The sequence below is a fragment of the Micromys minutus genome, assembly GCF_963924665.1.
Source record: "Micromys minutus genome assembly, chromosome: 19".
NCBI classification, from domain to species: Eukaryota; Metazoa; Chordata; class Mammalia; order Rodentia; family Muridae; genus Micromys; species Micromys minutus.
Genome location: NC_137954.1, coordinates 39,499,832 through 39,507,846, shown reverse-complemented (window position 1 = coordinate 39,507,846; position 8,015 = coordinate 39,499,832).

Genomic DNA, 8,015 nt, shown 5'->3' with positions numbered 1-8,015 from the left:
TTTGGTTGCTATCGGATGCTCCGATTGAATTAAATAAAGAACTCTGGAGTCAGTTGCTCGGTGTACTGTCGTTGATGTCAGGTGTGTAAATGTTCAACTGCATCCAACACTAGTGAATACCTTTGTAAAGGGTCCGTCCTTTGTTAGCCAAGTGCTGGCCAGATCCTCTGGGCTCCTCCACTTTCCTAGGAGGATGTCCTAGATGAGTCCACTAGCATGGGGTTTGTCTCCAGGGTAACTAAGCCATAGGGAGATGATCTATCCTCGTACTGTTCTCTCCTGAGCTCCAGGACCACCACTAGTGACTAGTTAGTTCTCTGCCTTGGACGTGTTTTTCAAAGGCCTGGCTTCATGTTCATGAGTATGGTGCAGATGTCAATCTTTCTCAAGTTGTCACTTTTTTTTTTCCTTTTTAAAAATGTTGTGGGGCTGGAGAGATGGCTCAGCGGTTAAGAGCTCCGACTGCTCTTCCAGAGGTCCTGAGTTCAGTTCCCAGCAACCACATGATGGTTCACAACCATCTGTAATGAGATCCTTTGCCCTCGTCTGGAGTGTTTGAAGATAGTGTGTCAGTGTACTAACATACATAAAATAAATGTTTTAAAAAATAAGTCATTAAAAATGTTATATATGTGCTTATAGGCATGTATCAGAAAGAGGATAACTTTGGGGAATTCTCTCCTTCCATTATGGTTTCTGAGGATCAAACTTGGGTCCTCAGGTTTGTTTGGGAAGCCTTTATACTAGCTGAGCCACGCAATGGACTCGCTTGTCACTTTTCTTTGCAGGCATTTCCCCTGGTGCCTCTGTGGAGACAGGGAGTGCTTGCTGTGAAAGTGTCTGGGGCCCAGAAAACCTGGGCCTGAGGTTAGGCTAGACCCTGGAGGAGTTTGATAGGATGGGCATGCAGTATGCCTACGGATAGCCATAGTCAGTTGACAGCAATCACTGGCACCATTAGAGAGCCCCCTTCCCTCCAGGAGCCCAGAGCAGATGGTTTTCACTAGGCTGCAAGCAGGCAGGCTGACGTGACACTTTAGGATTGTCATCTTAAGTCATGTGCCTTTAAGAGCATCTTTCTCAAAAGCTTCAGGTTCCCCAGTGTTTCGGCATTTGGGGGTTCAATTTTTTTGTTAGGTTAGAAATCCCTGCAACTTAATCTTAGCATTGGGGATGACCTGTGGGCAGTTGGAGGAATGGAAACGTTCCTGGGGTTATTTTCTTCACCTCAAACTAGTGTAGAGTTCCAGAGGGACACAGATTTTGGGCCCTCTTGCCTGGCTCCTGTCACTATCTAGAGTCCAAATCACTAAGCTCCATTGCCACCATTGAGAGCTTTGGGACTGCTTGAAGGAGCAACCTGCATCTTCCCATAGGCCCCTGGACGAAGGGGAGGTCTTACTCCTTTTGCAATGTGCCAGTGGGCTCAGGACCCACTCAAGGTCAGAAGCCACTGACTGAGCTCCAGTCCTATGTGCCCCCAACCCAGAGACAGCCTCTGGAATGCTTGGGCACCGTCTTTTTCTCAGTAGTGGAAATGGCTTCCACTGTTGTTTCATTCACCCTGCCTCCTCTCAGTTCCTAAGCTTCCTCCCAGGCCTCCTGCTAAAGCATTTGATGCCCTACTTTCCTCTGAAATTTGCCACCTGGCCCCAAGCCTTTGATGGCAAACTTGGTGGTTTCAAAGGATCTTGTAATACCAAGTGTTTCCATAATCAGAGTTTCGACAGGCAGGGTCCTGCTGTGTGATGGTGATTCTTGATTGCCAACTTGACTACAGCTGGAATTAGCGAAAACCTAGGCAGCTGGATATACTTTCCAGGCATTTTTTTTTCCCTTAAAAATCATTTGAAGAGGGAAGAGCCCCTTTTCATCTTTTGAGGTAAGAAGATCCACCTTTCATCTGAACCACACCTTCTCGGTGGCAGCCTGTGTGAAGGACAGGGAAGAAGGAAGCTTGCTTACTTTGCCTGCTTGTTCTCCCACTCTACCTTGTTGCTCTCCACACCTCAGAAGCCCCATCTATCCATCCTCTCTCCAAACTAGTAGCTCCTTACATCCTGAGCACTTACAGCCATGTCAAATGAGCATCCCAAAGAACCAGGAACACCACCGAGAGTTGCCTGAATGCACTTCCCAGATGATGGCATATCTCGGCACCTCACTGGTGGGAAGGGAGAATCCTGTACAATCCTGATGGGAGTTCCAGCCCCAGCTGTTCTTTCACTCTTAATCCCAACATTCAGGAGAGAGAAGAAAACTGAGTTCAAGGCCAGCTTGTTTGTTCTACACAAAGAGTTCCAGGATACCTGTCTCAAGATACAAAACTAACTAAGCAAACAAACAAACAAATACTCTTAAGAGGCTGGAGAGATATTTCAGTGGTTAAGAACACTGGTTGCTTTTGCAGAGAACCCCAGTTCGGTTTCCAGCACTCACAAACATCTATAACTCAAATTTCTGGGGATCCAGTGCTGCCTTCTGGCCTTCATTAGCACCAAGCATGCACAAGACATTCGCGCAGTGAGAAAACATGCAGGCGAAGTATATTATATACATATATGCATATATGCATATATATGGTATTATCTTAAAATAAAATTAAAAATCCTTCTTTTCTTATTATCACACTTCCCGTCAGTCCTCCATTTGTAAATCCATCTCCACTGTGCTTCTTACCACTGCGGGATCCCATCTTGGAGAACCCGGAGGAACTGAGAAATGGAGGGGTTTGTAGCGCCATAGCCAGGGAGAGCTGAACACTAGCTTCAGAGCCACTGTGCTGGACTCAAGTCTCGGCCCGGCCCCGCCCCTTCCGAGAGCAGCGGCGCCGCCCTCCTTCGAGAGGCAGTTCCCACGCGCTCGCAGAAACCTGTGCGCGAGCAGGTGCCAACGGTACCAACGAAACCAACGGTGCTAAGGGCGCCAAAGGTGCTGGCATCCGAAGGAGGAGCGGCCGCTTTCTGCTGAGCCGCCGAGAGATCAGGCTTGCCGAAGGAGGGGCTCGTACGGCACTGCATCTCCGAAACCCCTGAACACCATGGAGGTGGTTTACCGTTGGTGGGTGCCCCCCTCGTCTCCAGGCCCAACCCCTTTGACCTTCAACCATCTTAGCTATGTCTGTAGCTACCTAGGTCTGTAGCCACACTGTGAACCTTCCCGGTGGACTGCCACAACTGAAGTTCCCGCTTTCTTTCCTATCCCCCTACCTAGGAAGTTTGTTCTCACCCTCAATACCCCTGCCACCCACCAAGCCAGTCCCCACTATCCCCACCCCACCACCCCCCGCCGCACCGCCCTCTTACCCCCCCCCCCCCCGCAATGGGTGAACCAGAAGCCACAGTGCAGCCTTCCGACTTCCCCTTGTCCTTCTGTTGCAGGATCTGAGCAGCCACTCACTGGGCAGCACCTTAGCTGCTGTATTCACCATGCTGAGGGAGGCTGTGAACATCCTGCCCAGAGAAGCAGGATGCCCAGAACTATGCCTACCTTCACTAAGGTGAGTGCTCTGTGGAGGAGAACCAGGCTGTAGAACCCTGGAATGGGAGGTCGAGTGCCCTTCTTTCCTGTTTCTCCCTCCAGTGCTCCCAGACAGCTTCTGCTGGTCTTGAGTGGTAGTTGAGGAAGAACCACCCAGTGCACAGAGCTGAGAGTTCACAGAAGCAGCACTGGGCATCTGCTCTTACAGAGGGATGTGGGGGATGCTGGACAAAGGCAATGGGGGGGGGGGGGAAGAGAAGGACCATTACCTATGGGATGGAATGTTAGAACTTTGGTATTTGGTTTGGTTTGAGCTCAAACTTGTTTGTTTCCTAAGGATGAAACCTGAGACTTCCAGAAGATGCTGGCCACCAGCTGGTGCCTCACACAGAAACCCCACAGGTCCTGCCAGCATTGGACTCTTGCTCTTTCTCCTGTAGCTTTACCTTGGCTCAAGACCCATTCACACCAGTTCTCTGGTCCCTGGGCATTCCTTTGGAGGCCTGGCTGTGCTCTGCAAGAGCAGACAAGATGTGGGTCTTGTTGGGCCCTGACCAGGCCCGAACCTCTGCATGAAAGAGGAGACTGGAGTATCTTCATCCAATTTAGGAATCATGTGAACAAATCACTGGAGACAGCCTGTTTCTCTTTGTGACCAGGAGGAGTTTCAGCAGGAAATTCAGCCTAGTCCTGGGGCCACAGTCTCTGACTTAAGAATGTAGTTTCAAAAGGGATGCTACTTCCCAAGCATCAGTGTGTCAGACACAAGGCCAGGACAAAGTAATGAGCATGGTAAGAGTTGAGGAAAAGCTGAGATGCCCTCCGACAGGCAGGCCCCAAAGAAGGCTGCCTGAAGGAAGTAGCCCATTGGCCCTGCAGATTATGGAGGTGGTCAAGGGTGGCAAAGGACTGGGTTTGTCTTTCAGATTTCTGATTTCCACAGCAGATTCCCATAGTAACTTGATCCCTGAGATAAAGCTCCTGTTCCCCATCGTGGAAGGGAAATGGGCTTGCTGGACACAGCCTCTCCTTGGAGGGAGCTAGGCCGTGTCAGAAGGATTCAGCAATGCTGTCTTCTGTGGCTCCATTGACCTCTCCTTTCCCACTGGGTACAGAGCTTGTGCCTTCTGGACCTTGATCCCGTGAGGCTTCCTGGCAGCAGCTTCCTCAGAACTGGAGGTTTAGGTTGAATCCATCCCATCCAGTTAAGCTCCCCACTGTCCTGTGTGTGTGTGGGGGGGGGGGGTGCCAGTTGGGCAGTACCAGAACAAAAATGGGATATGGCACCTGCATGCAGAAATCCACAAGAAGTTCACTCTGTGTAAAAAAATCAGCCAGAGATGTCTGTTGCTGTGTAACAAACTACCCTACAATTTAGCAGTTTAAATATATTACAGGTTCAGTAGTTTAGGGCTCCACGTGGTTAGTGGTGTCTTCCTGGTGGTGTCTCATAAGCTATGCAGTCTGTGTTCAGGCTGTGGTCTCTCATGTGAAGGCCCAGCCAAGAGGGGGTGCTGTACTCTCAAAGTACAGTTGACAAGACTTCAATTCCTGTCAAGCAAACCCACAAAGGGTCTTAATTTATTTTGCTTTTTTGGCTGGAGGCCTCTCTGAGTTCTTTTGCACGGGCCTATCCACAGTGTGCATCCCAGTATGACAAATGCCTGCCGCCTGGTTAAGCAAGCAAGAGGACAAAAGAGGAAGTGGGCTCTGTCATCCTTCTGACTTCATAAGGGAAATTCTGGAATGTAGAATTTAAGTCCATACTAATGGGCTGGAGAGATGGCTCAGCGGTTGGGAGCACTTCCTGCTCTTCCTGAGGTTCTGAGTTCAATTCCCAGCAACCACATGGTGGCTCACAGACATCTGTAATGAGATCTGATGCCCTCTTCTGGTGTGTCTAAATACAGCTACAGTGTACTCATATGTATAAAATAAAAGTCTTAAAAATCAAAAAACAAAAATCCCCTACTTAAAAAAAAAAAAAAGGCATACTAAAAGGAAGCAGGTCTACAGTGAAGTACATAGCACCAGGAAGGGGAACGTTGGGGACCACCTCAGGACATCTCCACAGCCTGCCATGACACCATCTAAACCCAGTTATCTTGTTACCCTAGTGTGTCACTTTATAAAACATCCTAAGATATACTCAGGGATTCAGAGGTAGTACATGTTTGTTAGAGCTGCCTCTGGTCTTGACCTCTTTCCAAGGCAGCTGATCCCCTTGAACTTCCCTGGGTGGCATAAGGTATCCAAAGCTGGGTTGTTAGGCTGTCGCTCAAAGAACAAGCTTGGGCCTTGCTCTGAAATGAATACTTTAGAGATCCCATAGACTGGAGAAAACGAAGGCTAAGCATGTAGAGAAGTCTGCCCCAGTCCTTGCCGTATCCATAGGGGTCTCATAGATGAGGCTTGAAGAGCATCAGAGCCCATATCTAGGGAGAGCTCTTCATCCTCCTGGACAAGATCAGTGCACTCACCTTCAGAGCTCTCTAAGGCTTTGATGAAATTGGAACTCCCCCTGCACCTGCCCTAAAGCAGGTTCTACAACAGGGTGTTCCATCATCCTGTGGCAGTCTCTGGTAACTTTTTTTTTTTTCCTTCGAATTTCCCTGCTTAAGGTCCATGAAGAGCTGGCACCTTTTTTTTTTTTTTTTTTTTTTTTTTTTTGGTAGTCAAGATCTGTTTGTAATGGGGATTAAAAACAAAACAAAACAAAACGTACTGGGGAAACCTTCATTGTTACATGTGAGAAACAGTATCCACTCCTGCCTGAAGCTCATCTCTTTATTGGTGAACCTCAACCCCTGATTTACTCTGGCAAAATAGAATGGAAACTGGAACAGCCAGAGGTAGAATAAGAGGACCTTGGTTTTAGAGTTACACTGTGTGCCTTCCCTTGCTCAGTGCCAAATTCCTTTCTGCCTCTGTTCTCCTCCAGATACCCGAACCAGAATCACCTTGTCCATCCATAGACTTGGTAGGCTGGAAGGAACTCAGAGCTCCCTCACCAGCTCAATAGGCCAGCAGTTGAAGCTAGACATAGAACTGTCTTCTGTTCCTCAAGAATACAGCAAAGTTGAGCCACATTGAAAATATGCACCTGTTTGCACCAGTCTTCATTTGCAAGGTCTAGTAACGCCACATCTGGTCAGCCCTAGACGCAAAACAGTAGTCACTTGTTGCTAGAAAGGTAAAATAGCATAGCTCTTGTGGAAAAAATTCAGTGGTCTCTCAAGACTACAAGATTACCATGTGACCCTGTGTGGCAATTCTAGGCATATTTGGGAGCTATAACACAGTGCAAACAGCTGTGCCCACAGAACTGACAGTATCCCAAAGGTGGGAGCAACTTGTGCATTCAACAGGTAAACATGACCAGCCCATGCAACTGGACCTTATCAAAGGAGGGAAATAAAGCTCACATATATGTGCAAATGAATCTTAAAACACTAAATGAAATAAATGCAGAACAAATAGGGTAGGATTCCACGCACACGAAGAACCTAGAAGGCAAATTTGCAAAGCAGAGGAACAGGACAAGTTGTCTTAAAAAGTCAATGAAAGTTACCTGGAGCAGTTGTGTGGGGAGTGAATATGACATTGTATGCATATATGAAATTCTCAAAATAGATTAAAATGGAAACTGTAGGGACAGCTCTGGTACTAGATGGTATGTCACTGCTCTAGAAGTGGTAGGACCTGGGAGAGTGGAGCTGATAAACACGATAAACTCATGCAATAGCTGACTTTATTCAGAGCATCAGTTTATTCTGAGGGTTAAGGATCACATGAGTAAAGTGGACAATTACAAGGACAAGCTGCACTTGGCAAAAATGCGTTTTTCCATAGAGGTAGATGAGCATTTAATTGACTAACAGCAGAAAGCAATTATGAGTACTCTGAAGCAAACTCTCTATACCTGGAGGAGAGCAAACACATTCCAAGAACAATCCTGTGCTTTCAAGAAACTGGTCACAAGCCTTTTCTCACAAGCACTCAGAATTCTCAGGACTCCATTCTTTGACCATGTCTCTACAGTGATGGTTTGCAACATAATATGCTTAGCATCATGATCACACAGTCAGGGCTGAACTTGTAAGTTTATTTTTTATCATAGTTCAACAGTTGAGATGGTGGCATGTGTCTGTAATCCACTTGGAAGACTGAGGCAGGAGGATTGCTCCAGGTTTCAGGCCACCCTGGCCTACATGGTAAATTTTGACTTAGATTATACAGAAGGACTCCATCTCAACAAAACACAAGCCAACTAAGACTATTGACAACATAGCTCAATCTAGTCATAGAGATAGCTTTTGACCCAACAGTCCAATCTTTGGGCATTTTTCAACAGAAATGAAAACTTGTGTCTACCAGATGGATATAGAATGCTTATAACAGCTCTGTGGGTAACAGCTCTTAGACAGGTCAGAACCTACACGTTCACTAAGAGCAGATAGACAAGGAGTGGTGTGACTACAGAAATGGATAGATTACAGTTTTGACAATGTGGCTGAATGTCACAAAGATGATGT